Source organism: Danio aesculapii, chromosome 6, assembly GCF_903798145.1.
Source record: "Danio aesculapii chromosome 6, fDanAes4.1, whole genome shotgun sequence".
In the NCBI taxonomy this organism is placed as follows: Eukaryota; Metazoa; Chordata; class Actinopteri; order Cypriniformes; family Danionidae; genus Danio; species Danio aesculapii.
This window is the reverse complement of record NC_079440.1, coordinates 53,811,289-53,828,788: the sequence shown is the minus strand read 5'-3', so window position 1 is coordinate 53,828,788 and position 17,500 is coordinate 53,811,289. Positions and strand designations below refer to the sequence as shown.

General features: G+C 35.8%; 1 protein-coding gene across 1 annotated transcript in view; it reads left to right on the top strand.

Moving 5' to 3' along the window:
- Window positions 1-17,500, top strand: part of ptprt (protein tyrosine phosphatase receptor type T) — a 535,469-nt gene that overhangs the window by 233,179 nt on the left and 284,790 nt on the right. The window lies entirely within an intron of this gene.

Below are 17,500 nucleotides of genomic sequence, written 5' to 3'. Positions count from 1 at the left end.
GATAGTTCACGCAGAAATAAAAATTCTGCCATAATTTACTCACATTTGACTGATTCCAAACCAGTTTAATTTTTTTATTTATCTGTTGAACACAAAAGAAGATATTTCGAAGTATGTTGTAAACCTGTAAACCATTGACATCCACATTATGAAAGCAACTACTATGGAAGTCAATGGTTACAGGTTTCCAATATTCCTTACTATATTTTTGTGTTCAACTGGAAAAAAAAATCTAGCTAGTTTGATACAAGTCAAGGATGAGCAAACGATGACAGTTTCACAGCTACAAATTCCCATATGAACACAAAAGACAATATTTAGAAGAATGTTGTAAACCTGACATCCACAGTAAGAAAACTAATATTATGGAAGTCAATGGTTACAGGTTCCTATATTCGTCAGTTTATCTTTGTGTTCAGCAGGACAAATAAATTACATCTATCTAGTTTTGAAACAAGTCAAGGATGAGTAAACGATATCAGAATTTTTATTGTGTTTATCATGATGCCACAATTGTGTATGTTTTTTAACGGGATAGTTCACGCACAATTATAATTCTGTCATCATTTACTCACCTTTGACTTATTTTAAACCAGTTTTATTTATTTTTTGTTTTGTTCTAATGAACACAAAAGAAGATATTTTGAAGAATGTTGTAAACCTGTAACCACTGACATCCACAGTAGAAAAAACAATACTATGGAAGTCAGTGGTTACAGGTTTCCAATATTCGTCAGTGTATCTTTGTGTTCAACAGGACAAAAAAAAAAAAAAAAGATCTAGCTAGTTTGAAACAAGTTAAGGATGAGTGTAATGATGACAGAATTTTCAATGTGTTTATCATGATGCCACAATTTTTGTATTTTTTGTTAAGGGGGTAGTTCACATACACCACACACACACACACACACACACACCACACACACACACACACACACACACACACACACACACACACACACACACACACACACACACACAAAAGTTCTGTCATCATTTACCTCACCTTGTTTCAAACCAGTTAATTTTTTTTTGTTCTGTTGATCACAACAGAAGATATTTTGAGGAATGTTGTAAACCTGTAACCATTGAAATTCATTGTAGGAAAACAAATACTATGAAAGTCAATGGTTACAGTTTTCCTGTATTCGTCAGTATATCTTTGTGTTCAACAGGGAAACAAATAAATAACATCTAGCTAGTTTGAAACAAGTCAAGGTTGAGTAAACAATGACAGAATTTTCATTGTGTTTATCATGATGCCACAATTTTGTATGTTTTTGTTAAGGGGATAGTTCACACAAAAAAACAAAACAAAAAAACTTTCATTATTTAACTCACTTTCGACTTGTTCCAAACCATTTTTTTTGTTCTGTTGAACACAAAATAAGATATTTAGAAGAATGTTGTAAACCTGTAACCATTGACATCCACAGTAGTAAAACAAATACTATGGAAGTCAATGGTTACAGGTTTACAATATTCGTCAGTATATCACAAAAACAAACAAAACAACCAATCGAGCTAGTTTGAAACAAGTCAAGGATGAGTAAAATGATGACAGAATTTTCATTGTGTTTATTGTGATGACACTGTTTTGTATGTTTTTGTTAAGGGGATAGTTCGCACACGCACACACACACCAGTTATTTTAAGTCAACGATGCCGGAATTTTCATTTTATTTTGTGTGAACTATCCCTTTAAGACAGTTGCATCATATTAGCAATAGTAGTATTAGCAATAAGTGACCTGAATGGTACTACAGAGTATTTAATAGCAATCAGATGTTTTAACATTCCCATAACGATCATCTGTTGCTCTCTCTATTGACGTACCCTGTAGCCACAAAACCACCGTGCTAATCATCAGAACTGGGAGCTCGAAATAGTTTGTCAATCATCTCGAGTACAATAACACTCGACCAATCATCAACAAGCAATCATCAAGATTCAGCCAGTCATCAGCATCATCCAAAGCTCATTTCAATACAGCTGCAATCATAAACGCTCAATCCAAAACCACTCCACTAATCGCCGAGTTTATCAACTGCAGGACCATAAATGCCCACGCCAGGACAATGTGCTGACATACAGACTGCTGAAAGTGCATTAACGATGGAAGTTTATTAATGGCTCGAACAAAGGCACTATTTCAAAATTGCAATTTAGATGTGACAGCTACCTTGATGAACAACAAGCTGGAGTCCATTCATATGATAAATAAGACATTGTCCATGAGCAATATCTCATTCCGCACTAAATTGTTGAAGACATGTTTTGCAGGCATTATTACTGAGGCTTTCTAAAGCATATTATTACATTCTTATGTTTAGGGATTTGAACAAACCCCTGTGGTTTTAGTTTTACATGAATATTAGTTGTAAGCCAACAAAATGTGTAGGGTAGGGGATGCGACATATGAGAAAAAAAATCTCATATCACAATGTAAGTATCTCATACAGCGAGGAACATATTAAGTATTGAAAGTATTGAACATGTCACCATTTTTTCTCAGAAAAAAACATGTCTAAAGATGCCCGTTGACTTGAAATGTTCCCCTGATGTTGGTAAACAACCAAAGAAATCCACATAGGCAAAGAAAACAAATCGAATTAGTTTAAAAATTAAGTTATGCATAATAAAATGAAATGATGCAGGGAAAAAGTATTGAACACATGAAGAAAGGAAGGTGTAGAAAGACATGGAAGGCCCAGACAGCAGTTGAAATATCTCAATAGATCTTCAGCAACCCTCTGCCCTTCATCATCGTAAATTAATATTAGCTGCTTCAGTCTAACATCTACATTAGCAGGGGGATGAAGATGAAACCACGGTGGAACATTTCAGCAAGACGATGATCCAAAACATACCCATGGAAACTCTCAAATGCTTTCAGAGACACTCTCATTCACACACATACACTATGGATAATTTTAGCCTACCCAAATTCACAAATATAGTGCATGTCTTTGGACTGTGGGGGAAACCGGAGCACCAGGAGGAAAACCCACGCGAACGCAGGGAGAACATACAAACTCCACACAGAAATGCCAACCGACTCAACTGAGGCTCGAACCAGCAACCTTCTCGATGTGAGGTGAACAGCACTACCTACTGCGCCACCGTGTTCGCCCGTAACATCAGTACACTGTAAAAAATATTTGTAAATAACAGTTTCTGGTATTGCAGTTTTCACTTTATGCTTTTGAACTGCATTATTGGACCTATATCTTTCCTCAAGCTTCTGATGTTGAAAAGTGACTCTTGTTGACATTTTGCATTAGTTTGAAGTGATATACAGTCTGTGTTTGTGTTGTAAATGATGGTACAGAAACCTGGTAACAAACTGCCAGTAACGTTTCTGTTATTGTACAGACTCAATTCTCTCTATATTAGTACTTAAACAATATTTGTCTCAAACTACTAAAATGCCAATAAAAGTCACTTTGTTAAACCGCAGTGTTGAATTTTCAACATCAAAAGTCGACAGAGCAGAGAAAACACTTCCATAATACAATTTGCAAGCCGTATTAAAACAGAAACATCACGTTAACCTTAAATATTGGCGGATATTATTTTTTACATTTGTAGACTTATTTTAAAGGAGTCTAAAAAGCAGAATATCTGTATACTGTAGCTAGACTTTTTTCCTCTTACCCTTATATTATTTTGGTTGGTAATCTCTGTTTACTTTTTATTATTCCTCCTTCCATCCTGTTATCGTTTTTTTTTCCCCACCTTCATTTTCATTTCAAGCACTAAACGCTCTTAAGCTTCGGAGGTTGACAGGTCACGTCTAAACTCTTCTCCAAGCCAGAGGCATATCCTTTCCGGCAGCTGAGGGGAGTCAGTGGTTATCAGCTGTGGGTAAATGGGCTTTGGTAATCTGGCTCAGTTGATTACATGGCACAGTAGAGACAGGCAGCCTCTCATTAGAGCGGGTCTGGGTGGCTCTTCCATGCTCGGATGAACCCTTCATGCACCGCTACTCACCTCTAACCCTGGATTAGTGTCTGTCTGCCCTCTTCTCCTGCTGAGAGAGAGTGCCAAGACACGATTAGAAGATGGAAACTAAGAAAGAATAAAGAATACAATAAAGAAAATAAAACTGGAATTCAAAGTATCAATAATATCATTAAGGATATGAATTTGGGGTTGAATATGAATTGAATCTTTACATTTTGTCAAAACATCATTGTAACACTTTAGTTTAGGTACCAATTCTCACAATTAAACTAGAGGCTTATTACCTGCTTATTTTAAGATATTGTTTATTAATAGATATTCGCATGATCCTATTCTACCATCCATAATACTATCAAATACCTAAGCCCAATTATGTCCTAATAAATGCTAATAAAACAGCAAATTGGTGAGCTAAAACTCATAGTTAATGGTTTGTTAATAGTTAAGAATTGTGTGTACTAAGAATAAAAGTGTAATAATAATCTAAAAACATTATTTAGGGTCTATGAGTGGTTATTACTGATCTTTAGGGCATCTTTATGTAGTTCCTAAGGTGTTGATAGTGTTCAAAATTTATTTAATTGAAATACAAAGTCTGTAAGAGCCAGAAGGAAGGAAGAAGGAAGGAAGGGAGGACAGAAGAGAATGATAAGATGGAATGAAGTATGAAAGGGAGGAATAAAGAAAGGGAGAAAGGAAGGAAAAACATTAGGGAAGCAAGAACTGTAGACAGGAAGTATGACAAGGGTGTATGAAAATGAAGAGGAAGAAAGAGGGTGGATGGATAAAAGGAAGGAAGAAGAGAATGAAGGGACATTGAGGAAGGAAGAACACATATACCAGAAAGTATGAAAGGGGGAATAGAAATGAAGAGTAAGAAAGAAGGAAGGAAGAGAATGAAGAAGGAATAAATGGAAGGGAAGATAAATGTAAGGAATGAAATAAAAAAGGGAGAAAAGGAATGATGAAAAAATAAGAAATTAAGAGCACATACAGGAAGTACTGAAAAGAGAAATTGGATTAAGGGTAAGAAAAAGAAGAAGAGAAAGGAAGGAAGGAAGGAAGGAAGAGAAGGATAAGATGGAGGGAAGAATGAAAGAATAAATAAAGAAAGAAGAAAGGAAGAAAAAAATTAAGGACGAGGGACACATGGACAGGAAGAATGTAAAATGAAAAGTAGGAAAGAAGAGTAAGAAAGAAGGAAGGAAGAAATCAAGAAAGGGAGAAAGGAATGAAGAAATAAAGGGAGTAAGAACACGTAGACAGGAAGTATGAAAGGGGAAATAGGAATGAAGAGTAAGAAAGAAGGAAGGAAGAAAAAAGGATAGGATGGAATGAAGTATGTAAGGAAGGAAATAAAGAACGGTGAGAAAGAAGGAAAAAAACATAAGAAATGAAGAACACGTAGATAGGAAGTAAAGTAGGAATTGAAGAGTAGAAAGAAGACAAGAAGGAAGAGAAGGATAAAAATGGAAGAAAGTATGAAAGGAAGGAAATTAAGAAAGAAAGAAGGAAGGAAGAACACATAGACAGGAATTATGTAAAGGAAAGTAGAAATGAAGAGTAAGAAAGAAGAAAGGAAGAAAATAAGAGAAGGATAAGATGAAAGGAAAAATAAAAGGAAGGAAATAAAGAAAAGGAGAAAAAAGTTAAAAAACATTCAAGAAGGAAGAACACATAGACAGGGAAGTATGAAAAGGGAAGTAGGAAATGAAAAGTAAGAATGAAGAAGGAAGAGAATGAAGAAGGATGAAAGGGAAAGAAGGAACAATGTAAGGAATGACATCAAGAAAGGGAGAAAGGAATGAAGAAAAAATGAAGGAAGTATTAGACAGGAATTATGAAAAGGGAAACAGGAAATGAAGAGTAAGAAAGAAGGAAGGAATTAAAAGAAGGATAAGATAGATGGAAGGAAGTAGGGAATAAATAAAGAAAGGGAGAAAGGAGGGATGAGGAAGTATGAAAAGGAAAGTAGGGAAAGAAGAGTAAAAAGAAGGAAGGAAAGAAGGATGAGAAGGCTAAGATGGAAGGAAGGAAGAATGTAATGAATAAAATCAATAAAGGGAGAAAGGATAAAGAAAAATGAAGTAAGAACTTATAAACAGGAGTATGAAAAGGGAAATAAGAACTGAAGAGTAGGGAAGGAAGGAAGGAGTATTAGATGGAAGGAAGGAAGAATGTAAGAAATGACATCAAGAAAGGGAGAAAGTAAAAAAAAGAAAAATAAAAGAAGTAAGAACTCATAGATAGGAAGTATGAAAAGGGAAGTAGCAAATGAATAGTAAGAAAGAAGGAAGGAAGAAAAGGATATAATGGAAAGAAGGAAGTATGGAAGGAAGGAAATGAAGAATAGGAGAAAGGAAAGTAAGAAAAATCATGAAAGGAAGAACACGTAAAGGAAGTATGAAAAGGAAAAATTGGAAATAAAGGAAGGGAAGAATGGAGAAAAGGATAAAGTAAAAAAAAAAAAGATGGAAGAAGGATGAAAAACAAGGAAGAAGTAAAAAGTGGCAGGACAGAAGGAAGCATGGAAGGAGGCAAGTTTGGAAGAAAGAGAAAGGAGGAAGACAAATGAAAGAGATAGAGGAAAGAAAAGCAGAAAAAAGATAGATAAGGGAATAAAGGATGAAGAAAGAAAACCGAAAGAAAAGAACAAGGAAAGAAAAGAAAGAATGAAAGAAAAAAGAAAGAAAGATGAATAAAGGAAGGACAATGATTAAAAAGGATGCAGTAAAGAAAATGATAAATAGAAAAGAAACATGGAAGGAATGATGGAAGAAAAAGGGAGAAAGGTAACTAAGAAAAAGAAGAACAAAATGAAAAAGGATAAATACTGAGGAAAGATTGAATAAAGGAAATGAAAGAAGAGAGAGGAGGAATAACTAGACAATGAAAGAACAAATGTAAATAAATGAGGAAACAGAGAGGGAAAATGGAAGAAAAATACATGAAACTAGAGGAATGTAAGAACTAGAGTGAATGTAAGAAAGCTGATGAAAGTAAGTAAAAGGGGAGAAAATGAAAAAGGAAAATTCAAGAGTGGGAAGAAGGTATAGCAGAATTGAAGACAGAAAGAAAACAAATGCAGAAGGATTTAAGAAAGAGGAAGGAAGAAGCAAGGAAAGAAGCTAAGCAAGATGCGGTGAAGCAAGAAAGAAAGAAGTATTGTTTACATTTCACAGGTTTGAGGGTAAATCTGAGGTGCCAACGCTGCTGAGACAAAGAGGGAAGAGACAGAAAGTTAATGCAGTGCAGGCCATAAGCTGTCTCCAGTGGATTTAATGTGAGTGGGTAGAAGCCATGGAGAAGAGAGAGAGAGAGAGAGAGAGAGAGAGAGAGCTTAGCTAAGTGTTTTAGGGAAAAGCTATAGCCCACCTTCTCAACTGGGATTCCAGAAACGTTTCATTCCATTTATTCTAACAATTCTGCCGGCCAAGCAAGTCTGTCTGATATCCCTTAATGAGCTCCAGAGCTTGGGCCGCACGCTTCACTGTAATTCCAGCCTTCATTTTCCCCCTCACCATTTTGCACTACAAAAGCAAATGTGAAATGATGTCTGAATGCAGTGTAATAGTGAAGAGAGATTACTTTGCTACGTCCTTAATTGCTCTTTCAATAACTTTTTAAATCTGCTGAAAATTATCATCCCCAGGATTGCTTTAGAATTTTACAGCAGCCATTTTAATTGCTTCTCGCAACTTGTTCCTGTGATAGATTTTGTTTTTGAGAATTGAAGCTGAATGGATTGATCATTATAGTTGTAATGGTGAATTCATTACTGTATTTGTCACAAAATAAGTTGCACCTGAATTTTGCTGTTGCAATCCAAGTGTGTGCATTCTTTGCACATTGTTAATTGCATCCTATTAATCACTGTAGAATTCAGCTGAGTAATATTAAAAAGGTGAATTAGATTCCAAATATAAGGTAGTTTTTTAATTGTTTGGGATTGATGTAGGATAACTAAAATCTAAAATAACATTAATTATGTAATGTTGCACATCGGTTGGTCTTTGTTTTGTTTTAAATACACTCTAAAAAAATGCTGGGTTGTAACAATGTTGGGTTAAATATGAACAAACCCAAATGTTGGGTTCATTCATTCATTTTCATTTCAGCTTAGTCCCTTTATTAACCCGGGGTCGCCACAGCGGCATGAACCGACAACTTATCCAGCACGTTTTTACGCAGCTGATGCTCTTCCAGCCGCAACCCATCTCTGGAAACATCCACACTCACTAATTCACACCGATACACTGCGGACAATTTAGCCTACCCAATTCACCTGCACCACATGTCTTTGGACTGTGGTGGAAACCGGAGCATCCGGAGGAATGCAACGCGAACACAGGGAGAACATGCAAACTCCACACAGAAACGTCAACTGACCCAGCCGAGGCTCGAACCAGCAACCTTCTTGCTGTGAGGCGGACAGCACTAACCTACTGCGCCACTGCGTATATGATTAATATATATATATATATATATAATACATTAGGTAAACATTTATTATATTGTCTTTGTTTTGTTTTGTAAAGTAAATGCACTGTAAAAATGCTCCTAATGTTGGGTTAAAAACAACCCAGCATTTTTTGTGAGTAAAATAGAAATATGAAATCCAACAGAATTTTTTCTTTTAATATATTTATATGCCTAAAATAAGCAAAGAATTTGCAAGTACACACCAGGATATCTTGAATGCAGCTTAATAATAAAATCCCGGTCTAATATTGGTTTGCTGATTGTGAAGTTAAGAATAGAGTACATCCAGGAGGTCATCGCAGAATTAAACCCAACAGGCTTATCTGCAACCCGACACAATGTAGAGCGTTGTTGTATAAGACTGAAGAGCTTTATTCTATGAAAACAACCTCCTGGATGTACTTTATCCTGTTACTACACAACTACTTGTCACAAAACATAAAAATTAGACACCAAACATTGTTTGTAGCTGTAAGTAATTTAATAATTAAGTCAAAATAAGTCAACTAATGAAGTCAAAAGATGGCTACAAACAGTCAAAACTGCAAAGCTGGCAGAGACGAAAACACCTGACGGAGTATACACTAACCTGTGCAGTATTCATTCACGAGTTGATGCCAAACACTTAATAACTCAATGCTGACAGAAACAAAACTGGCGAAATAAAGCATATAGGCTTACAAATGTGTGTACTATACATTCAAATGATGGCGCCCAAACAGTTAGTATGTGGAATGTATTCACTGATGGTAAAGGTGATTCAAAATTCTTGATGAGCCTTCAGTGTTTTTTAGCAGTTGTTATCTCGGTATAGCTTACCTTGGAATGTTGCAACTGACCAATCAGCATTGATTATTTCATACAGCCGCTTAATAAGGATTGTCAATTATAATTGTCATATTTCTATCTTCTTCTTCAGCACCCCCTACACCCATCGCTCCCCCTGAGCTTCTTGCAGTTGGCGCCACCTATTTGTGGATCAAACCGAACGCCAACTCCATCATTGGCGACGGCCCCATCATCCTGAAAGAGGTGGAGTATCGCACCACCACTGGAAACTGGGCCGAGACACACGTGGTGGATGCACCAACTTACAAACTCTGGCATTTGGATCCAGATGTGGAGTATGAGATTAAAGTTCTTCTCACCCGACCCGGGGAAGGCGGCACTGGACCACCTGGACCACCGCTCATCACTCGCACCAAATGTGCTGGTAAGTGTCTATATACAGTACAGTACATACTTTGAGGTAATGGAATAGACCGGTTTTAAGACAGTTTAGCGGTAATTTACTTCTTTCTGATTGTTGCTCTTATACGTTTCTCTCATTCTTCAAATGGAGCTCAATTACTAGAGTAAAGTGGCCACTCTCTCTGATTGTTCCTTTGGCTTTTACAGCTAAAGATCGTAGGGTTTTCTTGCTGTAAAAGCTGAAGCAGCGTGCTATTGGAGGTTAAATACTCTGCTAGAGGGTTTATTTGTAGATATTAGCTATGGTAGACTTTGAAGGAGAATCAAAGTTTAGTTTTAGCGGCCTAATTCATAACTGCAAGCTTCAAGAGATCATTACAGACTATTAAGTAGATTTGCGCTTATTTATTTGTATGTTTTGTTCTTTGATTATTGTAAGAAATAATTGACCTAATTACTTTTTATGTTTATTATGTTCATTATAACAGTTATTTGAACATTACATGAAAGTATGTTGAGGCTTGTGTATTATTTACATGCAGGATGTTGAGGCAGTTTTGTTGAGTTTGTGATGATACACACACAGTGGACTTATTTACATGCACATCAATACACTCATAACTCACAAAAATCATCTTGATGAAGTAACCTGTTTCCTGCTTTACATGCAATGCAGTAAGTCAGCAAGTCTTTATTAATTAATCTGTTTATTTCCCAATAATGATGTCAAAATACCTTATCTTTAACTCTTTAATTTATGTCGGTTGCTATGTTAAACAAGTCATTAAAAACTGAATAAGTGTAACAGGGATGTAACACTGACAACGAAGGTGAGGATCCAAATGCAGGGTTTTATTAACAGGATGGTCAGGCAAGCAATGATCAACACAGGAGCAAACAGATGTATAAGGGCAATCCAGAGTTTGTAGTAAAAATAACAGGAAGATGGTCAGAAGGCAGGCAGCAGACAGTGATAAACAGATAAACTAGTGAGGATCAAAACAAGGCAAAGCAAGACAAAGGAAACACGTTGTAATGTCACTATACAGCTAACAAGACTCAGCCGCATAGTGGGTTTGTGCTGTTCTTATAGTCCAAGTAATCAGTCTGAGCAGCTTCAGCTGTGTGAGTGTTTAATCAATAGTGACTTGGAGCAGGTGAGTGTGTGTGTTGCATGACTGGGATCTGTAGTCCATAAACCGGCAGATTTGTAGTTCTTGTGAATGCGAGTGATTTCCAGCGATCTCTGGTGGTTAAATCGCTGGTGATCATGACAATAAGAGTGTTGCATCATGTCAGTGGGTAAAGTGTGATTTCAAATGCAAAAAATCTGTTTATATAAAACTTGTAGTAACAGTGATTATAATTGTTGGTGGGTGCTCCTAAATTTTGGCTCTTGGAGCAATTCGGTTCCAGTCATTTGTGCACATCATAGCAGCAGTTTCTCATTCCTTCCAACAAGTTGCTAATGCTTTTGAACATGCATCAATTGCTTTCATACAACTCTCTGCTGCTTTATAACATTATCATTTGCTTATGTCATGTCAGTCAAAATTAACTAAGCTTGTGAGTGCTGAATAGTCATCCCATATAAAACTAATAGTCCTCATTTCATTACTTGAGTCATTAAATGCAAAAATGTTGAACTAGTTGCCTAAATCTTTCTAGTTTAAACTTTAATTAAAACTTAAAAATAAACGCATATTATAAGACAATGAAAGTGTTTTTTTGACCTTGCACGCATATCAACATGTTGTTGGAGACCCCTTAAACCAAAATATGACCTTTTTTAAATGCAAAATAGGGGCTCTTTAAACAGCACAGCTTTATAATTGAAAAAAAAAGAAGCTTTTTTTTGTGTGCACCAAATTAGTGAGACTCGAAGATTGCAATATAACGGCTGCTGAAAATTCAGCTTTGAATTGCATGCATAAATTACAGAGTGAATAGACAGCACTTAAGTACCCTTTATAAGTCAGTATTAGAAATGTAAAAAAAAGGGATGGCGAAGGTATAAAATGAGAGTGTGTTATTGTTGAGCTTTCTGAGGAGGAATGGGGAGCGACTGGGATGATTTGAGATGATTATGAGGGGGTGAAGGTGTTAGTTGTAATGATAATTGAGATTGTTACATTTCCACAGCAGAGTGATGTCGAGGAGCAGGAGAGAAGACAAGGGCTATAGGTGGGAACAATTTTCGGGCGTAATTATGAGCGCAGTAGGGCGGCATGTGGAGCGGCGCTCAGAGAGACAGAGACACTCTTGATCTGATAAAGTGACAGATAATGAGATGACGGGAGCAGATGAGAGAGCACTAGGAAGTAGGGAAGACTGCGAGCCAGGTGAATAAAGTCAGTGTGTGTGTGTGTGAGAGAGAGAGAGAGATCCAGGTGAGGGTTATGTGATGAAGAAGCTGGATTGTCATTGATGGCACAGTGGGGGAGATCCAGAGGGGCTTCTTTCTCTCTTCAGAAAACAATCGCCTTCCTCCACCTACTTTTTAATAGATGTTTTTATTCTTTGACATAAACGTGTATACATAAACAGTATACATACATATACATAAGTCAAAATTATTAGCCCTCGTAATTTTTTATATATAATATTTTATAATATTTCCCAACTGCTGTTTAATAAAGAGAATATTATTTCATGGGTAATTGCTAAAAATGTATTTATTTTTGTGTTTGTCATGGTGATAGTACCATATTTGACTAAATATTTTGCAACACACTAGTATTCAGCTTAAGGTGAAGTTTAAACCCTTAAAGGTGCTGTATGTAAGCTTTTGACTCCTCTAAAACATAAAAATACCATAATATCTTTGCAGATATTTAAGAAACATGCCAAGTGAACATTCTTGTTTATCTGAAAAACACTACTGAAGCCAGCTATTCTGCTTTGAAAATGTCTGTTACCTGCCAGAATGCTGTGTTTTTGGTTTTTTTAACCCGCCCAATGCCACTTTAGCCAATTATATTTCAGCACCCCAGGTTGCCTTGTTGGAAAACAGCTTATTATATCCATTAATGCTCTAAAAAGCATGCACCCGTGACCAAAATGTGACCTCCGGTGGACAGTAGCAGACTTCGAAATGAGACGCAGATTCAGAGTTCCACACAAGGTAGTTATTAATTTGAAAAAATCGAAATATTACAAACATAAACATTAGGTGATCAGGTTACATTGTAACACGCTACATGCAAGATTTGCGGTGCAATTTGGCTATTTGCACTCGACGAAAAACACCAGAAATTTACACATGGCCATTCAGAAGCACAGAACAGTGCACTTACTGCACTGCAGTGAAATGGTAAAGTTTATAATCTAATTAATGGTTCTCAAGCTTTTTTTCATCAAGTACCACCCCCGGAAAAAAATGTCTTTCCAAGTACCACCATAATGAGCAGTATTGAAATACAGTAGCGTAGTAGGCGCAGTAAAGCAGCTGCTTTTCTGTACAGTTCAAAAACGAGGCAGATTAATTCCTATTAAGAAAATTTATTGTTCTCAGCCACTTTAAACATTATAAATAGTTTGAACATTAAGGGCCCTATCATACACCCGGCGCAATAAGGCGCAAGACGTGTTTGCTCCAACGTGTTGCTGTTTTCAGACCAACGCAACCACAATTTTCTCGTTTTTACGCCACGTTGTTTAAATAGCAAATCCATTTGTGCCACTTTGTAGACTCCTGGGTGTGTTGGTCTAGTAAAGAGGTGTGTTAAGGCACATTGTTGGCATGTTGCTATTTTGAGAAACTAAAATATACTGTGCAATTGACCAGCTGAAAGCAGGTCTAAAGTCATGTGCAGAGCGCGTCAGTTGTCTGCCTCACTTACACTTAATACACACAGGATGTACAGCGATACACAAATATCTTTACAAATGAAAAAGAATTTAAAGACTAAAATACTACAAAAATTTTTCAGTTTATTTACGACAACTTGCTTTTATATAATGTTATTATTAGTAGTAGTTGTATTATTTATTATATGCATATTTACATTTGTTTTATTAAAACAAGCTTAGATTTGTCTACCTGTCAGGTTTTGGACCACATGGGGCATAGCATGTGTGTTTGGATATAGCTCAGTTTTTTGACCACATTTCGTTAAATTAATAATAATAATAATAATAATAACAACAATAATAACAACAACAACAACAACAACAACAACAACAACAACAACAACAACAACACAACAACAACAACAACAATAATAATAATAATAATAATAATATATTTTATTTTTAATGTAACCGTGAGAATAAAACATGCAATAAAATACAAGGATTCAACACAGAGAAATAATAAATCCTAAAGACATTGCAACAACCAAGAATCCAAGAATGAGTTTTTAACATCTAGGTTAATTAGGCTAACTAGGCATGTTTGGTTAATTGAGCTGGTTATTGTATTTATTTTAGCATCTAGTGGCATTTCACTAAATTGTGAATAATTTTTTTAAAATTCAGAATCCATTTTAAATTCCTGTTCAATGTATGCATTTGGATGAAATGTTTGTTACCTCAAAATGAACATTTGCTGTTTACTCATTAACAAGCCATGCAGGATGTCGATGGCTTTCTTTTGAGTTTTCCTCATCTTTAATATACTAGTGTAGATTTAATATCTGTGGCTCCTGATGTGATTTGTTTTCCACAGACAGGGTGGACGCATGTCTTCTGTTGTTCATCAAAATGGCATTTGTGCTTATCCTGGATGCTGTGACCAATATATGAAAAAGTTGTACTGCTTTGGAAAGTTTTGCAAAAACTTTACAAAGCCTTGAAGATAAATGGATGGATGGATTACATTTTTGACTGGTTATTGCTTGGCTGATTGACCGACATCTTATTGTACTAAAGAAAACACTTATACACTGTGAAACCGCAACAATCAACTTTATCAAATGAAATGAATGTAGTTAACTCAAAACAGACTGAATATTAATTCTACTCATTTGAAAAGAGTTTTTGAACTCCGTGTTGAAGGTACACTGTAAAACCCAAAAAGTTAAGGTAACTGAAATCATTTGAGGAAACCGATTGCAACAAACCCTTTAAGTTCAAAACTAATCTTAATGAGTACTGTGAACTTAATCCATTTAAATAAACAAAGCAATTTGAGCACAGTAAAACCCAATAAATATAGAGAACTCAAACCAACTGAGTACTGTAAAACCCAATAAGTTAAGGAAACTCAAACCCTTTGAGCCGATTGAACCGATTGATACAAACCATTTGATTTAAAAACGAATCTATATGAGTACTGTGAACTTACTCCATTAAGTTGAAGTAATGAGGTATTTAATTAACTCACTGTCTTCTACTCTGAGTTCAAAATCAAAATTACACTCTTTTCAAATGAGTCGAATTAACTTTCAGTCAATTTTGCGATAACTACACTCATTTCATTTGATAAAGTTGACTATTTGGTTTTACAGTGTAATGAGTTAATTAAATACCTCATTACTTCAGCTTAAATGGAGCAAGTTCACAGTACTCATATAGATTAGTTTTTGAACTCAAATGGTTTGTAGCAATTGGTTTCCTCAAGCGGTTTGAGTTGCCTTAACTTATTGGGTTTTACAGTACTCAGTTGGTTTGAGTTCTCTTCATTTATTGGGTTTTACTGTGCTTAAATTGCTTCGTTTACTCAAATGAATTAAGTTCACAGTACTCATTAGGATTAGTTTTTGAACTTAAATGGTTTGTTGCAATCGGTTTACTTAAATGGTTTGAGTTATCTTAACTTATTGGGTTTTACAGTGTAGTAAAGGAGAGTGAAGGTTAAGGTGTGCTGATGGCAGAATTTTCACTATCCTTTTTTCTATTGTTTTTATTGTATTGTAGATGATTTGGCTATGTGTGTGTGTGTGTTCTGTGTCTGTGTGCTTGTTTCCCCTTTTTACTTGTCCAGGTGAAGCTGCTCTGCATAATCAGTGTGTTCATGCTATCTCTCCACAGGTAGCCATCTATTAAATACATACACACACTAGCACACATTTCTGATCCAATGAAGTTGCTTCCAGTCGACAGCACTGATCTTCCTTGTCCTTCCGATTCAATTTTTCTCCTCCGCTCCAGAGCACAGGAGCTTTATTGGTATGCTAATACAGTCCCACAGAAGTGTGTCCTCTTTAAAATACACCAGCAGACTGGAGGGTGTCATTGTACGCATACAGAAACACACACACTCATACATCTTGTATTTCCTTTTCAATATTTACTCAGAAGGACATGGATTCTATTACATGTAAACAATATGGCTGTTATAGCTAGTGTAGGAATTTGAATAATGCTAGTCCAGAGCGCTCAATGTCAGCATGTAACAATGGAATCCAGTACACCTCTGCAACCACATAGCAATGACCTGCCAACACCTTGGCAAGTGCAAAGCAATGCAATAAAGCCAGAAACACACCGGGAAATGTATATTACAGTGTTAAAAACAAATCTGACCACCAGAGCAATGACCTGGCAACCATAAAGCAATTGCAGCACATCATAATAAGATATTGACATAAAAAAAGAATACATCCATGAAACATTAGCAACTGCATAGCAGCAACTTAAAACCACCCAGAATAAACTAGAAACCACAAAGAAATAACATAGCAGTTACATACAACACCTTGGAAACTGCATAGAAATGCATGGAAATCCATTAGAAAGCACCACAGAGACCTGAGCGACCACTTCCTAATATGTTAAAACAAATCAAGACATATGAGCAACTTGACAACAACTTACAACACCTTCACAACTGGATTGATTTAAATGCTTTAAACCATAAGAAAACACTTAGAACACCTTAGCAACCACATATCAACAAAATAGAACACCCTAACCACACACATGCATCCTGGAAACAGTTTACAACGGCATGGAAATGTCAAATTAATGCTTTATATGTATGTATACTTACAGTAACACTTAAAGTACCTTAGAAACTGCATAGTAACACTTTGGAAACTACCAAAGCCTCTCAAGAAGTATGCTTGGGCATTCTGCTTGAATATGGAAATATCAAATTCTCCAAAATTGCTTGCCAAGCTTATGATTAAATTTCGTATTGGGAATCACCAATAAAAGTACATTTACATTTAGTCATTTAGCAGACGCTTTTATCCAAAGCATTGGAACGGGTTTCGTTATCAGTAGGTTCTCGAAATCAAATGACTCGGACTCATGAGGGACAAAAAAAAAACATGATTAGCGTGTCCCTATTAGTAACTGCATTAATGCATTAAATACACATGTAAAACAACATTTAGTAAAACATAAAACAATGTGTTTAAAACAAATCAGAACAATTTAAATGCATAGCAACAGCAGCAAAACCATTCACAAGACCCTGACAACTGAATATATGTGATTGCTTAGAAAACACCTAGAACACCTTAGCAACTGAATAGCAATGCATTAAAAACAAATCAGAATGTCCTAGCAACCAAATATCACACATCCATAACATCTTGGCAGCTGCATTCATCGCAATGCACTGCATTAGAACACCTAAACTGCATAGCAATACGTTGGCAACCGTTTCACTGACCCGCAAGTTTCTTATAAGTAGGACCGGACAGAATCTACAGACATTTTTTGCTATTTCTGTGCAGAATTTTGTTATAAATCTGCGGATTTATGCGGAATGATTTTGGAGTATCATAACTAAAAACTTATAACTAAAAATACATGAAATAAAAATAATACCTTTTCAACTATTATTTAATAGTTACAGTGCAAATACAATTAGATCCACATATTTGCTAAACAAAGCAAGTCTCTCATATAATATATTCAAATCAATTCACCTTTATTTGTATAGCACGTTTACAATGTAGATTGTGTC